At 45.8% G+C, this 25,745-nt stretch overlaps 1 protein-coding gene across 13 annotated transcripts in view; it reads right to left on the minus strand.

The window, feature by feature from the left end:
- Positions 1-25,745, minus strand: part of PCDH15 (protocadherin related 15) — a 635,072-nt gene that overhangs the window by 353,269 nt on the left and 256,058 nt on the right. For 12 of the 13 annotated variants that reach the window (XR_005257309.1, XR_005257316.1, XR_005257315.1 and 9 more), the window contains exons 4-5: positions 25,140-25,187; positions 8,480-8,540 (exon numbers count right to left, since the gene is read on the minus strand). The gene's annotated coding sequence lies outside the window, so the exon portion shown is untranslated. The remainder of the gene's footprint in view (positions 1-8,479; positions 8,541-25,139; positions 25,188-25,745) is intronic. The other variant, XR_005257310.1, reaches the window with a different exon arrangement.

A 25,745-nucleotide genomic window follows, 5' to 3' on the forward strand; every position in this document is an offset into this window, starting at 1 on the left:
CCATCTTCCCTGGCTCATCCACCTGCAGGGACTCTCCTGTTTATTCACACTGAGTTTATAAACTCTGAGCAGCACCACAAAATAAAATGGGAAGGGTGATAACCTCCACAGAGCTCTGAATTTCGCCCATTCATTTTTCAAGCTTCTCCTTGAAAACCTCTTTTTGCTATTTCTTTGCTTAAACTCAAGATTCCAAAACACAGAAGGGGGGAAAAATATGACAGTGAAGGAGTATTTTGTGCCTCAGCTGCCAAACCACTCAGCAAGGGACAGAGAAAAAGTGTCCTGTACCTTGGTCCTGTACCTATCCCTCAATTTGCAGCAAACAGTGCTGTGTGCATTTCAGCACCGTTCCTCATGGAAAGCAAAATCAAATGCAGGGAAAGCCTTTTGCTTTTATTCCAATTCCCTGAACATCTTCTCTTCATAGAATGACAGAATCCCAAAGCGATTTGGGTTAGAAGAGACCTTAAAGGCCATCCAGTGCCACCCCTGCCATGGGCAGGGACAACTTCCACTATCCCAGGCTGCTCCAATCCTCATCCAGCTTGGCCTGGAACACTTCCAGGGTTGGGGAATTCACACCTCTCTGGATGAGGTTCTCAATTTCCCCCAGTTTCCCAGCAACACAAAGAGAATTCTGCACTCAGCCTTCCAGGCTCTGAGGAGGCTGGGGAGAATATTATTCTTGATATTGCAGAAGTGTAGCAGGAAAGTCAAATGGACTCCCCGAGAGACTTCTGTGGAAAGATTTTGGGGTAACAACAGCCCTGGAAAGATTCTGGGGCAAAACCAGCCCTGATGTGCTGCTGGAAGTGTACCCAGGGCTGGGCAGGGAGCTGAGCTGGAGGATCTTGGCTGCAGAAGAGCCACAGGCAGGACCAGACCTGGGATGAAATCAGGCTGCAAGCGCTGCACTTGCAGTCCCTGTCCATTGTCCATCCTGTTACATTGTCCACCCTGTCCATGCCCATTTGGTCACACTTCTGGAATTATCTGGATGTGAGGCAGTGCTGGGGGAGCCCCACTCTGGGCAGAGGAGACATCCCAGTGCCCCCTGTTAGTGCTTCACCCTGGGCTGCACACACCCCGAGCCATCTGTTCCTGCAGAATGAGGCAGAGATGCACTCCTCTCATTTCCACTCAGACAGAGCCTTAATTCCACTTTACTCTTCTTCTGATCCCAACAAGCTGTCCTCTTGTTTGCCCTCTTCTCAGCTGGGTGAGCCTTCACTCTCTGCTCCTGCTGTGGCTCCTCTGCAAGCGAGATCCTCCTGCTCACCTCCCTGGCCAGCCCTGGGGACTTTTCCAGCAGGGCCTCAGGGCTCCTGGTTCCCCAAAATCAGAAGCCTCTGGGGGAGTCTTGACTTTCCTGCTACACTTCTGAAATATTAAGAACAATTTCCTGAATTTCCCTCAGAGCCTGGAAGGCTGAATGCAGAATTCTCTCTGTGTTACTGGCAAACTGGGGAAGGTTGGGAATCTTGCCGAGAGACCTGAGTGCTCCCCAGCCCTGGAAGTGTTCCAGGTCAGTTTGGATGGGGCTTGGAGCAGCCCAGAATAATGGAAAGTGTCCCTGCCCATGGCAGGGGTGGGAATGGGATGGGCTTTAAGGTCCCTTCCAGCAGCAGCAGAACAGTGCTTGGGAAACATTTGGCCTTTTCAGCCCAGTTCTCTGCTACTCCAGCACCCAGAGAGTGTCACTGACAACACCTTTCATTTTAATACCATTTAAAAAAGGAATGGTTGCTCAGAATCTCTTTCAGGTCATGTAAGGAAATTATGATGTCTGATTTATACCTGGAAACTGCATGCTGGAATTTCTGAATGCTCTGGGTTGTTTCTAGAAAAAACAAACAAACAAACAAACCCATCCTATTAGTAGAGAGCACCAATTTTTGCCACATCACACTTCCATGGTTATGTTGCCCCCTGGGGATGAGCTGGAGTTATCAGTGTGTATCCAGGTGATCTTCTTGGGGCAGGACACCCTGGCACTTCCAAATCAAGGGACAGAAGCTCAGCAGCAGATCCTGTATCCCTCCTGAGCTACCTGCTCCACCTCACAGCCAAATAAAAAATATCCAGTCCCAAACTGGAATGCAGAGCTCCTGAGCTCAGCACAGCCTGGGATTTCAGCACTTTCCCATCTGACATTGGCCTGAACCCCCCCCCAAAAAGGGTTGCAGAATGAATTGCCCAAGTAAATTATGGATCTGGGAACATCTGTGGAATTTTCATCCTAGAGATGAAATAATGCAAGACAACCTCAACCATTTCATCCCACTGTCCTTCATTCCCTGCCCAGCACCTCCAGAGCTGCTGCTGGAACAAGGAATAGGAGCAAGGCACAAGTCTCTGTGCAGTCCCCAGACTGGCCAAAATCCAGCTGGATTTATTTCTGAGCTCCACAGGAGCTGGAATGTCACTTTGCTGATGAGCACAGGGCCTCTGCAGAAAGCAGCTCGGGTGCTGTGCTGGCCTGGGCTCTGCTGGGTGCAGGTGTCCAACAGCTCCCAGGGGCTCTGGAGACTGCTGAGCCAAGGGCAATGGGGCAGGATACTCTGCCCTTGGAGTGTGGTCAAGGAACTGGGACTGCTCTATTTGCAAGCTGTCACTGGGGGCCATGTGCTGGTTTTGGTGTGAATTGTGGCAAATCCAGTCTGGTGACTAAACCTGACTTAACATCCTGAGAGTGAGGCCAGGACTTGGCAGAGAAGCTGCTAAACTGACCTGGAGATGCAGGACTGAACCCCTTGAAGGTACTAAATTCCATTCTCCCTTTCAAACAGCATGTTCTTCTCCCTGGAGTGTGTGAAGGTTCTTCCCCTGGGTTTTGGGGATGTCCCCCAGGGACATCAAGGTCAAAAGGAAGAGATCTGCCCACAAACATTGGTCTGGCTGAGTTACATCAATCCCTACTTAATAATTGTTTCTTTTTGCTGGCTTTAATATAATTGCTCCCAGAGGGGGGAACATTTTGAGATTCCCAAATTCCAGGAAATACTCCATTCCAGTTTAGAAATCCCTGAATTGTTTGTGACCTTAAAAGTTTCCACTGCTGCAAGTGCAGAGGGGCAATTTCCTTTGGGAATCACAGCCCAGGCTCTGATCGGGGGGGAAGAGACACCAGGGAGTGCTGCCTTCATGGGAGCCATGTGAAGGAGAGATTAAACCAGGGAGCAGAAAAGCTAATTTGGGAAAAATCAACCTGGCCAGAATTCTGCTCCCATCAGATTAAAAAAAAAAACAAAACAAAAAACAAACAAACAAACAAACAAAAACAAATAAAAAACAAACAAACAAAAAAACCAAAACCCAAACCAAACCAAACCCACCAAAAAAAACCCAAAAAACAAACAAACAAACAAAAAACCCCAAACCCAAACAAAAACCTCAAAAAACCCAGAAAACCAAAACTAAAAACTCTATTTGATTCCAGACAAATCAATTCAGCCAACACTGGGGTCTGACGGTAGCAGAGTGGTTGGAGTAGCCTTAGGATTATCTTCGTTTCCATCAAGGTAAACAACCCAGGAGCCTTTTTAAGCAGCGATCACAGAGCTTTCAAATGGTGATGAAAGAGAAAGAGGTGATTCAGATCGGAGCCCATTATGGGTCAGCTCCAGGCTGGGAGGTTTTTATTTCTGGCTGTGCTGCTGAGAACAGAGAGCCCAAGCCAATGTCCCTGGAGCCACCTTTCCCACCCGGCCCAGGCTATTCTTGCCCATCCCAGGGCCTCCAGCCTCCCCTCCAGATCCTCTGCTCCCCAGCCTGAACGGCCTCAGCTGAGATGTGGCAAATTGCATATTTTTGAATTAATTGCCACCTTAAGCAGCAATTACAAACCCAAACAAAATTATGCATCAATGGCCAAGTGAGCCAGGCACTGCTGGAGCTGGGCAGCTCTCTGTTTTCATCCTGAACAGAGGCTCAGGAAGGAATCACAGTGCCAAGGGATCAGGAATTAAGGAGAACTGAATTTCCCTGCTGCATTTTATTTCAAAAATACATTTATGTGAACCTAGGGCTCTGCCAGTTGTAAATCCTGTTCAAGGGTATGTCAAGGGAGTGATAAATGAAGGTGTAGACACTTGACAGCATCCTGAGGGATCTGTGAGTGCCTGTCTGGGTGGGCAGCAATGTCCTTTGCTGAGGTTTTGGTACCCTCTACTCACGTGAAGGCAGAAGAATTCCATGAGCGGAGTGCTCAGCCAAGAGGAACTGCTTTTAATCCACCTCTGTTGTATCTTAGAAGGAGAACATTAGGATTTATACCACCCTGTCACCACATAAAGGCGTGCAGGGAGGGAGTTACACAGCAAAGCCATCTGTGGGTAGAATTAATGGGAAGAGCAATGTATTTGTGGGAAGTGTATCCTGACTGACACAATTACCTGGGGAAAATGAGAGCAAAATTAGACCCGACTCTCTTCCCTGTAAAAGTCAGTTCTGATCCAAAAATCCAACAGCCTGCAATTAACAGATTCTACATATTTTGTCCTGCTCTGGCTTAAAACTGATGTGTTCTTGGCAGAGTTTTCAGGCTGATGCTGACACCTAAATTATCAACCTCTCAACATCTGCCCTCAGAAAACTTGGCTCTGTCAGAGCAGCAATAAAACCCCCAGACATTTCTCCCCAGATATTGGAATGGTCACAATCTGGGTGAAGGCAGTGCAATCCCAAGGGCCAGTGGGAAGCCCAGGAATACAAACTGGGCTTGAGGCCAGTGTAAAGCACCACCAGAATTTCAGAGCTGATCATCCCTGGCACATCCCAGCGCATAGGGACAGGCAGAGGAGCAGCCAAGGAGAGGACAAAGCCAGTCAAGGAGCTTCCAACAGCAGCTGCTGAGGACAAGAGCTGCTGTCTGGGAAAATACTAGAGAAAAGAATCACAGAATTATAGAATCCTTCATCTTGGAAAATCCCTGCCAGCCCATGGAGTCCCAGCTGTGCCCACCTTGTCCCCAGCCCAGAGCACTGAGTGCCACCTCCAGCCCTTCCTTGGACACTTCCAGGGATGGGGACTACAAACACCCCTGCCAAGGTCAAAGCACCTTTTCCATGGAGAAATTCGTCCTAAAGTCAAAGGAAGGAACATTCTTTTCCCATTTTCTCTCTTCTGCAACTCATGAGCACAGACCTCTGTCCTGTACCCGCCTGCCTCCTAAATGTACCTACCCAGCCTTTTCCATCCTACTGGGACCTGTGGTTATTTGGATTAATTCTTCCTGGGTATTTTACCCTTTCCTTACCCTCATTTCTGTATTCACAGCTCCTGCAAAGTGGCCAACACTCCTTTCTGTTTAAATCCCACAGACCTCACCATAATAGAACATTTTGCTGTAAGTGACACCTTGCAGTGGCTTATTTGTGCATCAAGATTTTGATACCTGACAAATTCTTCTGTGACACCCCAAATCCCCAATCAACTGGAAAATTAAGAAGAATGCAAAGCTGCAGATCAATGGAAATTCCTTTTCCCCCTCCATCATGCTCAGCTAAGTTTCAAACCCAGCTGACAAATTCTGGGTGCCACAGTGAGCAGAGCCTGCTCTGGTTACCTCTGGGCCTTTTCTTGTATCACTGCACAGCTGCAGGAACTTTAGGGAGAGTCCTTTAGGGAGGATGATTTAGGAACAAATCCACTTTGGGGAGGAATGCCCCAGTGCTGAGATACAATTCAACCAAAACTCCAACCACAGAGCCTTTAAAGTTATCTATAACTCTATCTTTATCTTTTCACAGGGAAAATAAGTTAAAGGGTGTGCATGAGAAAGACAAATCACGGAGATAAGGATCATATAGAAATCTACAGAGGCTACCTAATTAGTGCAGCAGTCATCTGGGATTAATCCTGTTCTCCTGGTGAGGATGGAGATACTGATATGGGAGAGTGCTCCAGTTCGGGTCACTTCTGAAGGACTGTCCTCGTTGTCCCCTGCACACTGCTGTGCACTGCAGGGAGCTCTGGGAGCATGGAAACTGTTCCTGGAGGATAGTACCACGAAATCCAGGAATGGTGTGGCTGTTCCAGCAGCCACTCCAGGCCCCAGGCTGCAGACACTCTGCATAACTGGACATATTGGAGAGATGTGGGATCCCCAGCAGGAACTGCTCCCACCTACGCCACACTTTAGTCCATCCAAAACTTCCCACAGCGGGCTCCTCGCTGGATGTTGGCTCAGGAGAAGCCCCCATGCTCCTGCCAACTTTGATTTAACTTCAAATATGAACCACAATGTCTTAAAAGCACCTCACAGAAGGGTGCTCAGAGAAGTTTCCTAACTCAACACCAACATGTTGTCTTTACCCTGACTGCCCAAGTCCTGGGATTGCAGCAGTTCTGCTGAGTGGTGCCCACTAAAGAGCTAAATCTGAATTAATATTCATTTCTCAGAGTGATGCCAAGCACCAGCGGGCACAGCAAAGCCTGAACTGAAGCTTTGGCATGATTTAAAGCCAATATTTCTATTTTCTGCCTAGTTTCTCTGGGAAGAGAGGTTCACATAATCATTCCACGCTGCTGCCTTTTTGTCCTTCCCCCAAAATCCTTTGATAGCAGCATCAAAGCTATTAAGATGCAAATCACTTCAGGAAAGCTGCAGCCAAGATAGAGGAGAGCGATTCCCAAACATTCCTATAAGGGAATGTGCTGCAGTTTCACTTCCTGTGCACTAAATGGAAGGAGAATCCATGGAAAACCAGTTATTCCCAGTCTCCAGGAGAGGGAAAGGCCCCCAGAGCCCAGTGAGGACATGGGAACAACAAGGAGCCTGTAATTCACCCCTCTTTTTACTCAGAGCAAGACTTTTAGGTTCAGCAGCATTTCTCAGTTCATCCACAAGGATGATCTCTCCCTGGAAATGGTTTTTAACAGGAATACACTAAGAAGGGATAAAGAGATAGACATTTGATGCACTGATTGTGTTGTGGCATAGCTTTTATCACCTGGAATAAAGCAGGGAGGCTTTTAGGAAGGAATGCTGTATCCTGCTTTTGTACCCATAAAAGCTGGAATTTCCCTCACTTCATTAAAACCCGAACTTCTCCCACTGTAAATATTTTTTTCCCTTCCCAGAGAGCATGGAAAAAGCTCTGAGAGCATCTCTGCAGTTCTTTCAAAGCCAGAGCCAGCCACTGCTGCAACCTCATCTCCCTCAGTCTAACTCCATCCATGAGACCTGTAGAGGGCAGTGGATAAAAGAAAATCAAGCACCAGGAGGAGCCATAAATATTAAATACAATTTTTTTTTTAAATGGCATCTCATCGAAGGACTTCCTCATATTGAAAAGCTTACAGGTAATTCCACGGATTAATGGATTACTGCAATGGGATTTTTCCAAGCCCAAATCCCAGGCTCTCTGGCAGATTGCACTGACAGGCTTTACAGCAGAGCTCTTCCCTTGGGATTTGCCTTTTTTTTTTTTTTTCTTTTCCCCCAACAGAAATCTTGCACCTAAGCTAAAATGTGCAGCTGGCCATCCCACTGCCATGGTCCTCATGGGCAAACAGAAAGTCACATTAAGCCAAGGAACAGGGAAAATACAGCTGAGCAAAGCTGAGTGTTTACACAACATACAACAGCGTGACATCAGTGTTCAAATTAATATCAATTTAATATCAAACCAGCCAGGACCCAGAGCAGAAAGCAGCCTCCTGGATAACTAACTCCTCTGTGGTTTTCAGGCACACTGCTAATAACTTCATCATCCATTTGGCATATACAATAACTCATTACTGATGGAATACGTAAAATCCAGGGTAAAACTCCAATTAGGCTCAGCAGCTAAAAGCAGTACAGCAGGTACAGGATCCTTGGCCTTATCTTGCACATGAGAGCATTAATCAATACAGCACGGGTGCTTATGATCAGGAAGATCATAAGCTGCAGGAACTTCTCCCAGCTTTGTAAACCTCGTGCAATTCCAAAAGTGGCTCTGCAATTACCACAGGCAGAGCTCTCCACACCTCCCTTAATGCTCCGTTTATCTCTGGAACGCAGATTAGCACCAACACCACCAAGAAGGCAGCGACATAGGGCTGGGAAATGTGTGTGTTAGGTGATGCCAGGGGGTTACTAGGGAAAGGCCCGGCGGTCTGGAGCTACTGGGGTGCAGAAGTGGGATGTGCCCGGCCCGCGGTGAGTCAGCGGTCCCTGCTGCATCCGAGCGCTCCGGAGAGGCAGGGATCAAAGCCGGGAGGCAGCGCTGCGCTCTCCTCCTTCCAGACTCCGGCTGAGTCACCGCGTTATAAATTGCTGCTGCTCCCGAGGAGTCAGACACTGACAATTCACTCTTACCTGCTGCGCTTTTTCATCTCGTTTCTGATGTTTTTATTTTTTCCTCCCCCCGCCACGGTTTCCTCTCTTTGCCATCAGTGTTCCCTATTGTATCGGTTCCCTCGGATTTAAAAAGGGATGGAGAGCTAATGGCTGCTTCTGTAAAGCACGTTTGTGCAGGTAAACACTCACATGGACTTCTGAGCCTTCCTCATACTCTGGCAGAGTTGCTGAAGAGTCCCAGAGTGAGAGCCTGTAGGAATGAGAAATTGGGACAATGCTATTCATGCTCAGAATGGAATGAAACAAAATCCTTTCACTATCATCTGTTATATAGATCTCTGCTATCATCTGACATACAGTTCTCTGTGTGTCACAATAATTTGGGGACACATTTTGGAGGGGGTTTGCAGAGACTGGAGGATCTTTCTCCTGGGAGAAATCTATTTTTGGTGATGGCACTCTTCCTTCGCCAGAGAAGGAAAAATTCAAAGTGAAAATAAAAGGCAGGTGCAACCAAGAAAGAGCACTAGAATGGATCATGGGCATGGTGGAATCAGTCCAAGGTTGGACTGGATGATCCTGGAGGTCTTTTCCAACATTAATGGTTCTGTGACATGGTGGTTCAAAAAGTGACAACAACGAAATACAGATGGGTGTCAAGGTCTTGGAGCGGCACCTTTGGGTGGAAAACGGCACTGGGGAGATCAGAAATATTGTTCTGACTTCATGGAAGTCATGGAAGGTGCCCACAGCCACAGCCACATCAACCTGCTGAGTGCCAGCCCACAGCACAAAAGAGGGAACTCCTGGTTTTGGGAGTAAAGCACTGCTAGTGGGGTTTTTCTCTCTCACACAGACCAGCTCACACTGTACCCCCCAGCCTGGCAGCATCGTGCTCCCATCTGGCAGGAAGTTGTTCCTCTCTTTCCATGCAGCCTTTATTCCAGATTCTCAGTCACACCTAAGTGCTCTCCAACCAGAGCACAGCCAAGCCCAGCTGCTTGGGAAATTCTCCCAGCCACAATGAGAGGTTGGATCTTTCTGTGATTAAAAATGGGTCCTCAGGTGCATCATCTCAAAGAGCAAATCTCCTGCTCAGGGGTGAGCCAGTGGCTGCCTGGCCCAGTTAGAGAAGCTCCAGCTGAACCCAGACAGAATTAAAGCCTGCTCTACAAGCAGCCAGCCCAGCAGCTGAGATAATCTTAATTTTCCTGTCTCTACCACAGGAAAATGATGATGGAATTGAATACAAATGGAGAGAAGCTGGATTCTTTAAAGAAGCCATTTTCTTATGGTTTGCTCCTCTGGGAGTGATCCAAATGCAGTGCTGGAGTTCTCTCCAGCACTCAGTGACAGAGATTTTTATTTCAACCAAAGGACTTGTCAGGAAAATTAATCCACAAACACCAGAGGTTTATGTCCAAAAAAAAGGAGACAGAGGAGTCCTGTAATTTATTTGAATAAAGGCAGAGGCCATGGGGCATTTCCACTGGGGACTCAAATTTTTGGAGGACACAGCCTCCTTTTTATCCTAATTTCCCAGCCACATGTCCTTCTCTCTTTCCCCATTGGCTGAGGTACTTGAGAGGTACAAATTCCCTGAAAAATCTAAGACCCTCCTTCTAATGTATAACCCCCCCGCCTTTGTCTTTTCCTTGTGTCACTCAGTGGGATTCTTTATGGAATTTATGGTTCTTCCCATTGTTTCTCTCATCTCTCAGTATCCAATTTTATTTATCAGCAGACCTACAGTTTGTAAAGACACATCTCTCATCCCATTTATCAATCAGTGGAATCCTTCCCATTGTTTCTTTTATCTCTCAGAATCTAGCTTTATTCACCAGCAGACCCACAGTTTGTTTGTAAAGACAAGTTCCTCATTCCTTTCAGAGTCAATATAAAAAGACAGGTCTCACACAAAAACTCCAGTTTGTTCAGAGCCCCAAATCCAGGTGCAGGGATGGCTGCACAAAAATTCTCAGTGGAGGTGCTGCAGCTGAGGGAACTGGAAGCTCTCAGGCTTTGCTTCCCCTGCCCGGTCCCTTCTGGACACTCCTGCTCTGGATGTGACCTTGTGAAAGCACTGTTTGGGGAGAAGGGAAGGTAATCTGCTAGTAAATGTGAGTATTTGCTGTGATTTATCATTTCTACGTGCTCATAAAAATAATGGTTTTAAATTACATTAGATGGAGTTGATAACTGTGAAGAACACAACCCGAAACCTCAGAGGTATTTGTTCCATTTTATGGCCTCTCACCTCAAAATTTCTTGACCATATGGTTATGTAGAAAACTTTGTAAAATCAATATTCTAGCAACAAAATTGCTCAGCAGCAGGAAATCATTTGGCTCCTTAGGCCACTGGCAAATGAGACAGGGCTCTGTGAATGTACTGTTAATATTCAGACAGGGAGGTAAGTCACTCAAAAATAAACACATTTAATCCAAAGACTTCTACAAACAATTCCAAATATATTTTCATTCTCCCATTAGCAAGTACACTGCAAAGCTTCTGGCAAGCATTGCCATTTGTTTTAGCTCATTATAATAGCTCATTAAAAATAGAAATAAAAAACCTGGAATATCCAAGCTAACTTAATGGGAACAGGGGGAAAGCTTCCGTCCCCACCATCAGCACTGCCATTCTCCAACTTTAATTGGAGAAAAATGAACTTGTGTCTTCCTACACTACAATTTACAGGTGAAAGAAAAATCCCTGTGTTTGAAATTGTCTGGGTACGTGGCAAAGTCCTCTGCAGAGATAAAGCATCAGAAGTTATTATTATCCAAACAAGGCCTGGTGGTGTTCCCCCACCTCTCGCTTCAGCTGTGCTTTTGGGCAGCATCAGCTGATTTAATTCCCAGCCCCATTTTCGCTTCTGTCCTTGGTGCTGGTTTGGGTGTGTTTGCCACAGACTGGCTGAGGAACGATGGGAGCTCAGTGGGCAGCTGGTGGCAGCTCCCTGCTGCAGCAGGGCCGTCCCAGAGCCCAGGGCACAGCATTGTGTGCCCCCAGCTCTGCCACAGCCCCAGGGAGGAGAGCCCCCAGGCTCTGTGGGCAATCTGCTCAGGGCTGGGCAGTGCCCAGGGAAGAAGTTGTGCCTCCTGGGCAGGGCAATTGCTGGGCTCAGGCCCTGCCCGTGGCTCTGGTGCCATTGCTGGGCCCCGGAGCAGAGCCTGGGCCCTGCTCTGCCCCTCCCTGCACCCAGGGACACCCAGGCCTGAGGGCCCCTCTCAGCTGGGGCTCCTCTGCAGCCTGAGCAGCCCCAGCTCCCTCAGCCTTTCCTCACAGAAGACAAAATCAGGGGCTCAGGGCAAGCAGCAGGTGCTTGGAACCTCAACAAGGTCACAGAATTCACAGAATTACTGGGTTGGAAGAGACCTTCAAGATCATTGAGTCCAACCCAGCCCCAACACTTCAACTAAACCCTGGCACCCAGTGCCACATCCAGGCTTTTCTTTGACACATCCAGGAATGGTGACTCCACCTCCCTGGGCAGACCATTCCAGAACTTTATCACCCTCTCTGTAAAAACTTTTTCCTAATATCCAACCTATATTTCCCTTGGTGCAGCTTGAGACTGTGCCCTCTTGTTCTGTCAGTGGTTGCCTGCAGAAAGAGCCCAACCCCAGCTGAGCACAGCCACCTTTCAGGGAGCTGTAGAGAGTGACAAGGTCACCCCTGAGTCTCCTTTTCTCCAGGCTGAGCAGCCCCAGCTCCCTCAGTGCTTCCTCACAGGGTTTGTGCTCCCAGCCCCTCTCCAGCCTCGTCGCCTCCTCTGGACGTGCTCCAGCGTCTCAAGGTCCTTCCCAAACGGAGGGGCCAGAGCTGGACACAGCACTCCAGGTGTGGCCTCAGCAGGGCCAGGTACAGGGGAAGGGTGACCTCCCTGCTCCTGCTGGCCACACCATTCCTGATCCAGGCCAGGAGCCATTGGCCTTCTTGGCCACCAGGACACACTGCTGGCTCATGTTCAGCCGGCTGTGGACCAGTGCCACCAGGTCCCTTTCTGCCTGGCCACTGTCCAGCCATGTCCCATCATGACATGCAGTTCCTGCTCCAAGACACCACCAGACCTTTCATTCCTGATCCATTTTTGTTTAAAATCTTTGGAGAGATATTTAAGTATATCCACTCTTTGGGATATTCTACATATTTTGTTTTATTTTTTCCTTCAGAAGAAAAGCAAGGGAATTTGATCATTGCCTGACTTTGGACTCAGCTCAGCTAAATTTTCCCTGATTTCAGACAGAAGTGGAATTTCCCTTCTCTCTCCAAACAGGCCCAATGTCCCTAAGAAGCTGCCTGTGCCCTGAAGTGGCTCTTAGGAGCTTTAACAGTGCTAAGGTGGCTTTAAATCAATTCTGCTCAAGAGATTTTTTTCTTTTTCAATCAGTGCTCATTCTTAGTCTATTTTTCATCAACTAGAAAACAGAGGAAAATTAAGAGAAAACATTGCCATAAATCAACAAGAAAAATAATTTTAAAAAGAGAGAACAAACTTTGTACCTAAATGAAGGCATTTCACAATTTCAAACTACAAGAATTTAACTCAGTTACATTCAGATTTCTGTTCTTATTTTGCATTAAAATGGCAGATTTTTGCCTGGACCAGAAACACTGTGCAGACAACACAGTTGTTGTTTTCCATGACTCCAGCACAAGCAGCTCCTCCTGCCCTTCCCGGGCATGGGAGAGAGGCAGCCCAACCACATTTTCAGGAGCAGCAGGATATTCACAATCTAGGAGGGCCAAGAAAGCCCAACCCTCGTTTTGCACTTTTCTGAATAAAACAATGACATTGATTAAAAAAAAAAAAAAAAAAAAAAAAGGAGCAAGAAGGATAAATTGCACTCACACTGAAATTAGGATTCAATAGAATAATAGAATCATTCAGGATGAAAAAGACCTCCAAGGTTATCAGTTCTAATATTTGACTGAATACCAACATGTCCACTCAGTTTTTTGAAGAACTGTTGATTTAGATGAAACTGAGAAAATGTCAGTATCCAGCAGTAAATGAATTTATCTTAAACCTTATTGTAAGAGAGAGAATTTGCTTTCCTTTTTAATGTCTCACCCTTTCACCATTCAAATTTTCTTGTGTAAGTCTTCTCTGAGGTCCTGTTGAAGTGGTGACAGGGACAAAAGGGACAGTCGGGAAGGAGGCAAAAGGCAAGAAGGGTTAACCTGATGACAGAAACATTGCTGGCTCTAAAAAAAAAAAGAACCTACAATCTATATCCCAGAGAATGTGATGGGTGAGACCAGTCTCATCCCAAAGAGCCTTTATCCTGTTCAGCTAAGGAGTGATCCTGCCTTCCTTTATCCCAAGCTTGCAAGGCATGAATTGGAATAGCTGCAGACCAGTTACATCTGTTTCAGATAAAATGAAGATTTATCCTAAAACCAGTGCCAGGCATCACAGCAGTCTCCCAACAGGGCTGGCAGAAGCATGGAAAAGATATTTTTCCAATGGCTCCTTGTCACCTTCATCAGGAATGATGTCTTTACCTATTGTATTTTTCAAGTGGTATCTGCTCATGTTTTGTTTTGGTCTTCTCTGAAAAGGGAAAGGACAGAGGGCCTGTTGAATGAGATGTGAAATTAAGGCCCTGCACATCAATGTCACCCACTGCCAGTCACCATTTCAGCTGTGAAATGTCCTTCCCATGATCAAGTGCTAATGGTGTAGGATATTCCTGAAGCTGGACATACAGAGCACGGATGGATTGGTTGGATTTGTTGCTTGAGCAGTTTTTCACCTCTTGGAAGCTAGAGGACTGGAGTTACCCTTTGGGTTGGTATTCTACAACCTGTAGAAACCCCTGTCTGATTTTAAATTCATTTTATAGGAGCAGTACTTGAAATCTGATGGGTCTGTAAACCCGTCTAACATCACGTTCCAACGACATTATTAACAACCAAAGTAGCAGGTTATGAGGAATTTCCATATGGATGGAAGCTGAATAATCACAGTTTCATTTTACTTAATGCAGTAAGTAAATAATAAACTCACAAATATGGCTATGGATTAATCTCACTTCCTCCCATGACCTCTTTGTCTCTTGGGCAATCATTTAGTTCATTCCTAGAAGTTTTGCCTTAAAATAGTTTAATCATCACCACCTTTGGCCATTTGGTTGTGTTCATTTACTCCTTCGATGACAGAAGTAAAACTCTTTTCTTCACACTCTTAGGAAATTCTAGTGTCCTTTGAGAAATCTTGCATTGATCCCAAAAAAGCAGAGTGGGAATCTTCATGGAATAAATTGCCTAATTCTTGACACATGCTTGGGCCCTAACTCTTCATCTACACCATAATAAAATTCAATTTATAAAACATTCCTGCTAGAAATAAGCTAATTTATTAAATGCAGTACCACTCATTATGGTATGAAAAGCACATTAAATGGAAAATGCTGATGTGAAAAAAGTAATTTTGTTTGCAAATTTTCCTTGGAGTGAAATAAAAGTGTGCATGGAAATTATCCCAAGCAAATCTCTCAGCTCCATCCTTCTGATCATCTTGGTGCCTCCTCTGGATTTGCTCCAAAATGACCTTTTTTCAATTTTCTCTTTGCTTTCTGTTGTCATAACAACTATAGTTCTCCTGTCTTTCTGGAGATAGACCAGATATGGCCTCTCCTTTATTCCCCACTTCCAAAGCCTCTGGAAGATGACACTCATTTGTGGAGGGGTTGGTTCAGACCCTGCTGGTATTACCCTGAAAAACTCATCTCCGAGGAGGAAACTCTTTGTTTTCAGCTGGCCCTGGCTGCAGAGGTCACAGGTTTCTCTGGAGGACAGGAATGACACATTCAGTGTATTACTCAGGCAGGAATTGAATTACTGCTCTCCCAAGCTTGGCATTTGACTTGGCTGTCAAGTACACAACATCTAATAAAAGGCACTGGGCTGTTTCACTGTGCTGACTTGCAGCTCTCAGAGGCTGCAGGAGATGGGGTTGGCTTTGCCTTGATGTTCAGGAAGAAGGCTTGCCAATAATTTTGAACCAGATGAATAAACATGTGTTCTGTAAGGCTCTTTTTATACAAATTTAATAATGAGTTTCAGGGGTTGAGGTGAGAGCAGGGGGAAGTTTGGATAAATAAAAGTGTAGGAATGTCCCAGGAGGGCCTAATGTGTATCTAGCAAATGTTCTATGCATTACAGCACTTCTTTTCTGACTGTAACAGCAGTTTCAAGGCAAGGGCTAGGAGGTGGTGGATCAGTCCTGGCAGGAGTTCCAGGCCACCTTTGGAATTAATTTCGGGTATGATCTCAATCCCTGTCTTACAGAATGACAGGCGTGATGCAGGGCCTGGCATCACTCACTTGGTTAAGGGACAAAGCTCAGAACACACCCCAAATAACATAAAACCAGTCCAAGACAATGCTCCAGAAAGGTTTGAAGAGGGAGCTGAGTGTGAAGGCTTCATCCCAGAAAAGTCTGTGTCCCAGGCCAGGCCATGACAGGTAAATCCTGCAGAGGGACAGGCAGCAAAGGCAGCACTCTCACACTCACAAGCCATGAGCAGAGCAGAGCAGGGGGAAGAGCTGTCCAACAGAGCAGCAAACCTGCAGCCTTGTGCAGGCGCTGCCCAGAGAGGTGAAATGCTCCCATTTCTGCCTTCCAAAGTGTACAATTCCAGAATATCCCATTCAAAGTCTGCTGGGATGCCAGGAGAACAGGATGTTCTACCACAGCTCCAGAGTGATTTGGAACAGCTCCAGTGCAGAGCAGCCTGTGTGTGTTTAAGAACAAGAGAGTACAAGGACTGTTTCTGGGGGCCCTCTCCAAATAAGTTTGCAGTGACCATGGAGGATTCAGAAGCAGAGTCTTACCCAGTCAGCACTATTTTATAAACAGTCATGCTTAAAGCCACATTGAATTAGCCACATTGAGAATCAGAAGCACAGAATAAGCTGGGGAGCCTCTAAACAAAGATTTTCCTTTTCCCAGAACAGCAGCGTGGGAGTAACACCTTGCCCATATCTCCAAAAAGAAGATCTGCTAATGGGAAAATGGAGAATTATAGAGCACAAGGTTTTTCAGTAGGGCCACATCATCATCCTACTGCTTCTCCTGAGGGACAGCTCCCAACTCTGCTCTGGGAGCAGGGAAGGGCTGGAGCTGGGCCATGAGGGTTTAGGTTGGGTTTCAGGGCTGGGTTCTTCCCCCAGAGGGTGCTGGGCACTGCCCAAGCTCCCCAGGGAATGGGCACAGCCCTGAGGCTGCCAGAGCTCCAGGAGCATTTGGACAATGTTCTCAGACATGGGATGGGATTGTTGGGGTGTCTGGAGAGTTGGACTAGATGACCCCTGTGGATCCCTTCCAATTCGGGATATTCCATGATAATACATGAACCTGCTTCTGCCCAGACCAAATTCATAAAGATTTTGGAAGAGGCTTTGACCAAACCAAAAACAAGGAGTGTGGGCAGTTGTTGCTGTTGTGGCCAGAGCCAAACACTGAGAACCATGGATGAAATCCAGGTTCTTCAAAGGAAGAAAGGAAGGAAAAAAACCCTAAACTTTCATTTTTCTCACTTCTCTGTATCAGATGCTTGCACATCTTGATTAGAATTCAGGATGACTCATATTCCATGGCCCTTCTAATCCCTAAAATACTACCACCACACAGAGTTGCTTGCAAAGATGCTCTAAGGCATAGTGAGCAAAATCCCTGATAGGAATTTTCGTCCTCTTTATTCAAATAAATTTTAATTCTTTTCCTTTTCAGACCTCCAGACTGATACATAACAGCAGCCACTATTTAAATTAGGTGCTGATGGTGAGTTTCTGTGACGTACTGTCCATTATTTTAAATTAAACCGAGAAAAAGTGGACTCTTATCACAACTATTGAAAGTGGTTTTCCTTTCCTGTCGATTTACATCCAAATAACCAACTTATCAACCTTGCAAATGTCAACCTGCACTGAGGCAAGGAGGTGTGAAGTTCTTAAGCAGACACTCTCCTTGGGACTGAAAGGTCAGTGTGCATGCTATTTATTTTTCCTGGGGAAAGATTCTACTCTTAAGTCAGGGAAGGCTTTTATACTATCCACAGAAATAATAAAGGAAGGCTTTAACCAAGGAAAGTCTGGCCTCAGCTGAAACAAAAAAAAAAGATTTTTCAAAAGGATTTATTTATTTTTAACATACAGACAGAAATATATCCAGAGAATAGAATCAGGAATGGAAGAGCATTGTCCTCCAAGGAGTGACCAGGCACAAGCCCAGGTTTGGATTCTGCTCCTCTTGAGGGAGTCAAAACTGCCAAATCCACTCTGACTTCCACATGGGAATGTCTCTTACTGGCAACACTTTATCACCAATTTTAAATGCCCTTAAAAGCCATCCTCTCCTGGCTTTGGCTGGCATAGAGTTAAACCAAAACACAAACTTGTATTTCTCTGTTTCACTCCTCTTCTTGGAAACCCCAATAACCACTAATTTCATAACAAAGTCACATTATGGCAAAGGCAATCCTGCTGCCTGGCTGGCTCCCGCTGCCATGATCAACAGTGCAACCCAACATTTTGTTCCTTATGGCAATGCTTTAGTGCAGAGAATTGAGATGGGATGGTGAAAATAAGGAAAATTTGTGTCTGGAGAAATCAAGCTCCAGGGTTAGTTGGGGAGACAGATGAAATAAGAAAACAGCACTGCACATAAAACACCATTTTAAATGTGCCAGAACCACTGCTTTGAGGGGAGGCACAGCAGCAATGCAGCTCCTGCAGCAAAATGTATCAAAATAATCCTAATTTCTGAAGAATAAAGCCATTATTGTTGTAACAAAGGACAGTCTTAAGCCCTTAAGCTTCCTTGAACACACTGGTCTGGCTTCTAGCACAGCAGCACAAGGGAGGTCAGAGAATATCTTAGAATCACTAAGGTTGGAAAAGACCTTTAAAATCATCAAGTCCAACCATCAACCACAACCACCATGATGTTTACCACTAAACCATTTCCCCAAGTGCCACATCCACACGTTTTTTAACACCTCCAGGCATGGGCACCGCAAAGCTCCCTGGGCAGCCCTGTCAAGGCCTGAGCACCCTTTCCATGCAGAAATTCCTGCTGCTGGCCAAGCTGAGCCTGCCCTGGCCCAGCTTGGGGCCCTTTCCCCTTGTCCTGTCCCTGTTCCCTGGCAGCACAGCCCGACCCCCCTGGCTGTCCCCTCCTGGCAGGGAGTTGTGGAGAGTGCAAATATCTGATTCCCAGATCACCCAAATTGCCAGAAAACAGAGACCAAAAAGGCACAGCCTCTTATAAAATCAAATCACTTCAATGATGCATCAGAAATTTCACAGAACCCTTTTTTTTTTCAATCAAGCCTGGTGAATTCACCAGACACAAGGTTTCACTGATGAGCTGAAATTGTTCAAAATAATTTCTTCACACTGGTTTTTAGCATAAGGAAATGCAAATCCTTCTCCCTGCTCTGTTAATTAATGTGAAGTCTCTGCTTTATGACACACTTTTGCCAGCAACTTCCCTCTTGCATCAAGCCCCTGTCAGGATGTTTATCAGGAAGCATTTATTTAATAACATGGGGTTCTAAATTGGTTCCTTTAATGACAGTATTTTACCCATGGTGTATGAGAGCTGGAACACAACATATACAGATATTTCCTTGCTATATACAGATATTTCCTTGCTAATGTGTAACTGGAGAGCTGGGATGCAAAAAAACAAGCGAGGCATTAAGGGAACAGAAAATAAAAATCACAAAATCACTTGTGGTTTGGGCTGGAAGGGACCTTTAAGCCCATCCAGTGCCATGGATAAAGCCACCCTCTGCCATGGATAGGGACACCTTCCACTATCTCAGGCTGCTCCAAACCCCATCTTGGGATGGCGTTTGGGCACTGCCAGGGATCCAGGGGCAGCCAGAGCTGCTCTGGGCACCCTGTGCCAGGGCCTGCCCACCCTCCCAGGGAAGGATTCCTCCAGACTGTGCTCTTATCTGGGATTGTCCAGACCCAGGGGCAGCACCATCACTTGGACTTATTAAACCTCATGAGATCCCCATGGGCCACATCCTGAGCTTGTCCAGGCCCCTCTGGATGGTCCTGTCCTTGAGCTGTGTCCCTGCACCCTCAGCTTGGTGTCTCCTGCTCAGCTGCTGAGGGTGCTCTTAATCTCCCATGGATTTCATGTGGAAAGGGCTACAGGACTGCATTTACAGCTCGTGGTGGCAACAGGCATGCCCTTAGGCTGAAATGAGCATATGGACAGCTCTGCAAGCAACACAATTAGGGATTTTTTTTTCTTTTTTTGTAGAGAGGTAAAAGCTACACAAAGACTGAGAAGTTGCATTCCTATTCAAAAGAGAGGTCACCAAATTTGCTGGGAAAACCACAATTTTATCTCTCCTCACCCAAGGCTCCTGGTTCTCTGTGTCCAAAGTGAAATTATTTCTCTCCTCAGAGCAGGACAATAGCCAGTTGGGACACACAGAGCTTCAGCACTTCCTTCTCACAGTTATCCTCTGTTTCCCAGCCAGCACAGTCAGTGTGGGGGGGTCTTTCCAAGGGAACACTGTCTTCATTGTTGCTTGGACATTAAAATTGTTCTGAGTCTTGTGGCTGGCTTCTCAAAATCAGCAATCCCCAAGCACTTTTGATGTGTGGTTAGCAAAGCACTTGCCCTCTGTTGCCACTGAGGTCACCTGGGGCTTGGTAGGACACCGTAGGGGCCACTCTCTAAAGGTGACTCTTTGTTCACGCTACTCTGCCCAAAAAACTTCCTCTGTTAAGAAACAAATGAAAAGGTTGCACCAACTGGGAGGACTCTTTTTACCCGTCTTTTATCACTTCATACACTCAAACATGCAATGTCCTTCTACATCCTCTCCTTTCACCTTTGTTTATCTTCAACGCAGGCCAAAGAACTCCTGTGGGATGGAGCATCCCCAAACTAACTCTTGGACAGTACCAGGGAGAGAAAAATCACTGTTCAAACAACCAGTTCTGCACAGTCTTTGCTTTTTCATGGACTCCTGACATTTCTTTTGTCTCAGAGGATCTGACTCCTCTCAGCTGATCCCACTCCATCCCTTCCAGCCCACTGGGAATGCAGGGGCTGTCTGTCTGCTGCTCTGAGCAATCCAGAACATGTTACACATCCCCTGCATTATTTATACTGGCTACTTACAAGTTGATTTTTATTTATTTAAAGTTTCCATCTGTAGGTTCTGGCTCCCTTTCAAAATCTCCCACTTTCCATCGTGTTCTAATGGATATCTGTTCTCTGGGAACATCTGTCCTTAATGGGCCCTGTTAGATGTAACAGTGACACCATTTTTTTATCTTATTACATACACACAGATTTCTGTTTGTTTTTTAAATCCCCACGATGTTACAGCTTCCTTTCATTGTGAAACAACAACAACAAAAGAAAAAAATTAGTTTCAAGTCCTGATTAAGATGCTTTAAAATGGCACTTTAGAACAGACTTGGAGACTCCCAGCATCTGTACTGTGTATGGCTCCAAATATATTAGATCCTAACAGATCTAACCTCAGTGTCCCAAACAAAAATCCATCCTGCTGCATCCAAGTGTCCCCATCCAGCCCTCTGAGAGAAGGATTCCTCCATGTGGGGATGTCCACGTAGCAGCAGGAAGGCCTCAGCAGGTTGTGGATAAGTGAGAGTCACTTGTCCTCAAGCTCCTACTGCTAGTGCTGCCTTTATCACATTATGATCTTTAGGAGATGAGCTGGAAACGCTCCAAAATTATAGAATATGAGGGGAGAAGTAGAGGAGGTGAGGGGAGAGTATGATGATTGATGCTGAATACATCCCATGAAAACATGCCTATGATCCTACCAGACCCATCCAATTATGGACGAAGGGAAACATCCCAGAAATCAAGCAATCATCAAATCAAAAAGTCTTCCTGGACTCTTGAGGCAACTTGTGGAGTCCCAGGGCAGAGGAATAACCACCAATGGTATTGCTGGATAAGAGCAAATACAACTGACACATCCCTCAGGTTGTTTTCTACAAAGCTTGGGGGCACTCACAAACTGAGGGCCCAGCTCTCGCTCCTGGGAGCTGTTTCTGAGAACTACTAGTGGGCCTGCAATCAGAAATCTCATCCCTTCCCTAAAATCCTACTTGAAAAACATAGGTTTGTGTCCCAGCTCTGTTTGGAAAGCCCTTTGGGAGTTCCACTTGTCTCCCTGGTTAAGAGTTCTTTTCCCAAATTCCAGTTTAAGCACACTCAGGACACACTTTAGCCCACCAGCCTTTCCAGCTGGGTTATCAGCTTCTATTCCCTGGCTGATATTTGAGCCCTCAATGTATTGTTAAAAATTGAACATCTCTATTTGGCTAGGAAAGGAATTGGATCCCGATCAGGGAGGAGGGAAGGAGGCACCCCAGGCCATGCCTCATCCCTCTCTCGACTCTCCAAGTTTAAATAAACCTTCATCTGACCACAACCAACCCAACCACACACACATGAGTGAGCCTTGGACTACTGGACAAACTTGTCTACTCACCAGACCCAGCCTGAAACCCCTTCCAGCAGTGTGGGATTTTTTAGGAGCTCCATCACCAGTGGTTCCTTGCTCCTCCCCTTTTAAGCCCCAGGACAAGCTACAAACAGCCCCTCCACAAGGGAGTCCATCAAACCCAGAAATCCCTCCCTGACAGGAGCAGCCCCTAAGGAAGAGCAGAGATATTCATCCCATGGGACCATTTCCCTAAACTTCCAACTTCCCAAAGACTTGCAGCTCACTTGCTTCCTTAACAAAAAGGATTTCTATTTTTCAGGTCCTGCTATAAAACTTCCAGGACTAAAGCTAACACGGAACAGGTTGCCCAGAGTAGCTGTGGCTGCCCTTGGATCCATGGAAAGGTTCCAGGCCAGGCTGGACAGGGTTTGGAACAACCTGGGATAGTGAAAGGTGTCCCAGCCCATGGCAGAGGGCCTTTCCAACCGAAGTCATTCTGGGATGATTCCTTGATGATGATTCTGGGAGAGGCACCCTTTGTATTTTACAAATACACAGCTCTTGGCTGGTGAGTGGCAATGCCCAGCTCAGCACACATCACCTGTGGGTGGAATTTTTGTCTTCTTCCCTTTGCATCCACCTCTGGAGGATTTCACCTGCCACTGCCTTGCCCAGCAGTTAATTCTGCCTCAATCCTGCTGCAGTTTTCCACAGTCAGCACTCAGCTCCAGTGCTCTGGAGGAAGCACTGGCAGCACACCCCGTGTCTTTCGCAGCTCATTTATCAGTTGAGTATCACAGGTTTGTGCAGATTCCTTGGAGACCGTGCTGCTGTCATCCTCTCAGTCAGGAAACTGCTCAGTTACTCCAACCTTCTGTTTCCTATCTTTTGACCAATTTTTTCACTGATTTGTAGAGCATTCCTTTTCTTTCTCATCCTTTTGGCTTTAATCCCAAATCCTTAGAGGGTTGGACACAGCACAGCACACTCGTGATGATCTACTCCTGTTCCACTGATGAAGACCCATTTTGGGGCTCATTTAATCCTTTTAACTATCATCTTGGTACCGGTCTGGGGATGCTACTCTGCAGGTGGGGTTGTGCTAAGATTTCCCATCCCTGGACGTGTCCAAGGCCAGGTTGGACAGGACTTGGAGCAGCCTGGGACAGTCAAAGTTGTCCCTGCCCATGGCAGGGGCATGGAACTAGAAGAGCTTCCTCTGGAGATCCCCTTGGGAGGGCTCTGCCTCCAGCTCTGTCCCAGTGGCTGAGCTGAGCTGCTGCAGTTCCCCTATCCTAATGGAGGTTTCCTCCCTCGAGGAACAGGACTGCTCACTTCAAGCCCGAGATTCACCTTGGCTTGGTTCCATTTTTTGGTTTGTTTGGGGATTTTTGGCTGGTTCCATGAAAATCAGTTCCAAGGCTGCTACAATAACCCACTTCTTGCTAGTCTGGCACCTTCCTCCTACTCCCCAGGCAAGGTTGGCTTCCCACCTGCACCGATTCACACTTGATGGAATCAGGTTCAGAACTTGATATTTTAGATCTAACATTTTATTTATTCTGACTTTATAACATACCTAGGCTCTGAACTATTTAAAGGAAATCGTAGCTCTTGTAGGAACAGGTGTCCTGGCAAATCCTGGAGCTGTGAAAGCTTCAGCTATGTGCTACGACCAACTTTTTTTTCCCTGAAAAAAAAAGTTGAACTTCCATATGCTGAAACTCTTGTTTTGTTTACAGCAGCCCCTTGCTCTTAGTCCCTAACACAACAGCTTATGATTATTAAATCTTATGCTGCATTTGTTCTACTAATCCACAAAGTCAACAAAATTCTTTCGTGTAATTCTTGTGTCCTTCACAGCATTACAGGAGTTTCAAAACCTGCATCAAAGACCCTGTGCCAAGGTCACTTAAGGAGTATTAGGGAGGGCTCTTCATGAGACCTGTCCCTCAGGAATGCTTCTGATACCTCCCTTGTACCTGGAGCTCACCTCATGCTGTCCCAGTCCCCTCTTTTCCAAGCTCCTTATGTGCCTTAGCCAGCTCCTTATAATTCCTGTATTAATCTGTGCCATCTCCACTTTCAGTAATAATTTCCTCTGGGAACTGCACTGAATAAATGGTGCCTATAAATCCAGGGAGTTTAAGCCCCCTGCAACTCTGGGGGAGATGTAGTGTGAGATGTTCACTGGCTCAGCAAAAAGAACCAGCCTGGTACTCAGATCAAATCACCTGCTGAGCAGACTTTTCCCTTTTATCCCACTTTTCACTCAGGACCTTCTGGATTATTTTTTGTTCCAAACCTGACCTAAGAAATCTGCTGATCTGCATGGACTTTCCAGGATCTCCTTTTGCCCAGTATTCTCACATCAGAGTTCATTATATTCCCAGATGGAAATAAACATTAAAGGTTTTTGCTAGGGAGCAGAGATAACAATTGAAAAAGTGATGGATTCGCTTTCTCCAAAGGAAGTCACTAACAAAGCTAAGAGCTTTGCTATGCCTTAGTCAAATAAATCACACAGACTCAGCAACAAAAAACCCCAATTAAAAGGAGAATTGGAATTGAAGGATGATTTTCCAGCTTCTTCCCTTGACAGCAACATTAAACTGATGTGGATGTAGAAGGGGAATGGAAATCCTGCCCTGACAATTTCTTTGGCAAGAATTAGTTCCTGCCATTCGAGAGCAACTGTTTCATATTGCTCATCAAGTTTTGAGTCTTTATCGGAATTTTTCCTAGGAAAGAAATAACTTTTTTCCCCATTCATGTTTATTTTGGCACCTGAGTTCAGTGCCCGGAAAAAAGAACCTGCCACATTTCTTCCTCCTAATCCTCCCCTCCTGCCACTCTGTGCTCAAAATCCCAGCCAGAACTCAAACACAACTTGAGGGGAGATAATCCTGGCCATGAGATGTGCATTCCCAACAAAATCAAGCCTCTTTTCCCTGTGGCCCAGCAGAGCTGCTGAGCTGATTTCCATCTTGTGATTTCAATCAAAAAATTCTCAGCGCCACAGAGTGTGCAGCAGCCAGCATTCCAGAGGGACATGTTTTCCCTCCTTTCCCCACCATATTTTCAGAGTTACTAGTTTCAAAGGCATGACCTTCATCATGGAAGCATTGTTTGCCTGTACAGATATCCTAAAACATTCCTGAATTTAACACCAAGAAGCCAAAAGTTAAGGAATACAATGAAACAAAAAATAATGTCTTTTTCAGGAAGTGCAGTGGACAAACTGGCAAATGAAAACCATCCAGAGGTGAACTCAGCCTCAAGGAATACAGATTATTACAAATTATTCAAGAGAGAATTTTGGGAATGATTTCCAGCAAAAACATGTCCATATTAAAAAGGAATTATCACAGTACCTTAACTGCACTTCTCAGCCATAACTGTGGGGATTATATGTTGATCACCTGAAAAATGTAAAATAGAAGATTAATGATATTGTTCATATCTTAATTACTGTTTAAGAAGAGCAACTAATCTGACACATTTTCCTTTATTTAAATAGTTTTCACTTCCCAAACAAACAGAGAAGAGCAGAACACACAGCTTTCAATATCAGCTGTTTTATTCCTGATAAAGGCAGCTTCAATAAGAAAAATAACAAGAAAACAATGCCTGAGGTTTTCATTAAAGTAGTTTACATATTTTCATGAAGGCTGTCAACTTGGAAACCAGGGAGAAATTCATAACCAGTTTTATCCTTTTAAAATACCCACCCTAAAACACATCAGGCACTTCTCTGTAATTTGTTTTGAACCAAATATATTCCCTGCCCTTCCCCAAAATGAAATATTGAACAGGAAAATCTCTGACTGGCTCTTTCCAGCTCTTCTTTGCCACCTGCCTGTGAGTTATCCCAGGGATGGAGAACAAAATTGGGGGGTGCAGGGGTATTTTGGGGCTGCTTCCCCAGTGTTTATCCAACTGAGACTGTGCCATGGAGGAATTCAGGAAAATCCAGGAAG

Source organism: Motacilla alba, chromosome 6, assembly GCF_015832195.1.
Source record: "Motacilla alba alba isolate MOTALB_02 chromosome 6, Motacilla_alba_V1.0_pri, whole genome shotgun sequence".
In the NCBI taxonomy this organism is placed as follows: domain Eukaryota; kingdom Metazoa; phylum Chordata; class Aves; order Passeriformes; family Motacillidae; genus Motacilla; species Motacilla alba.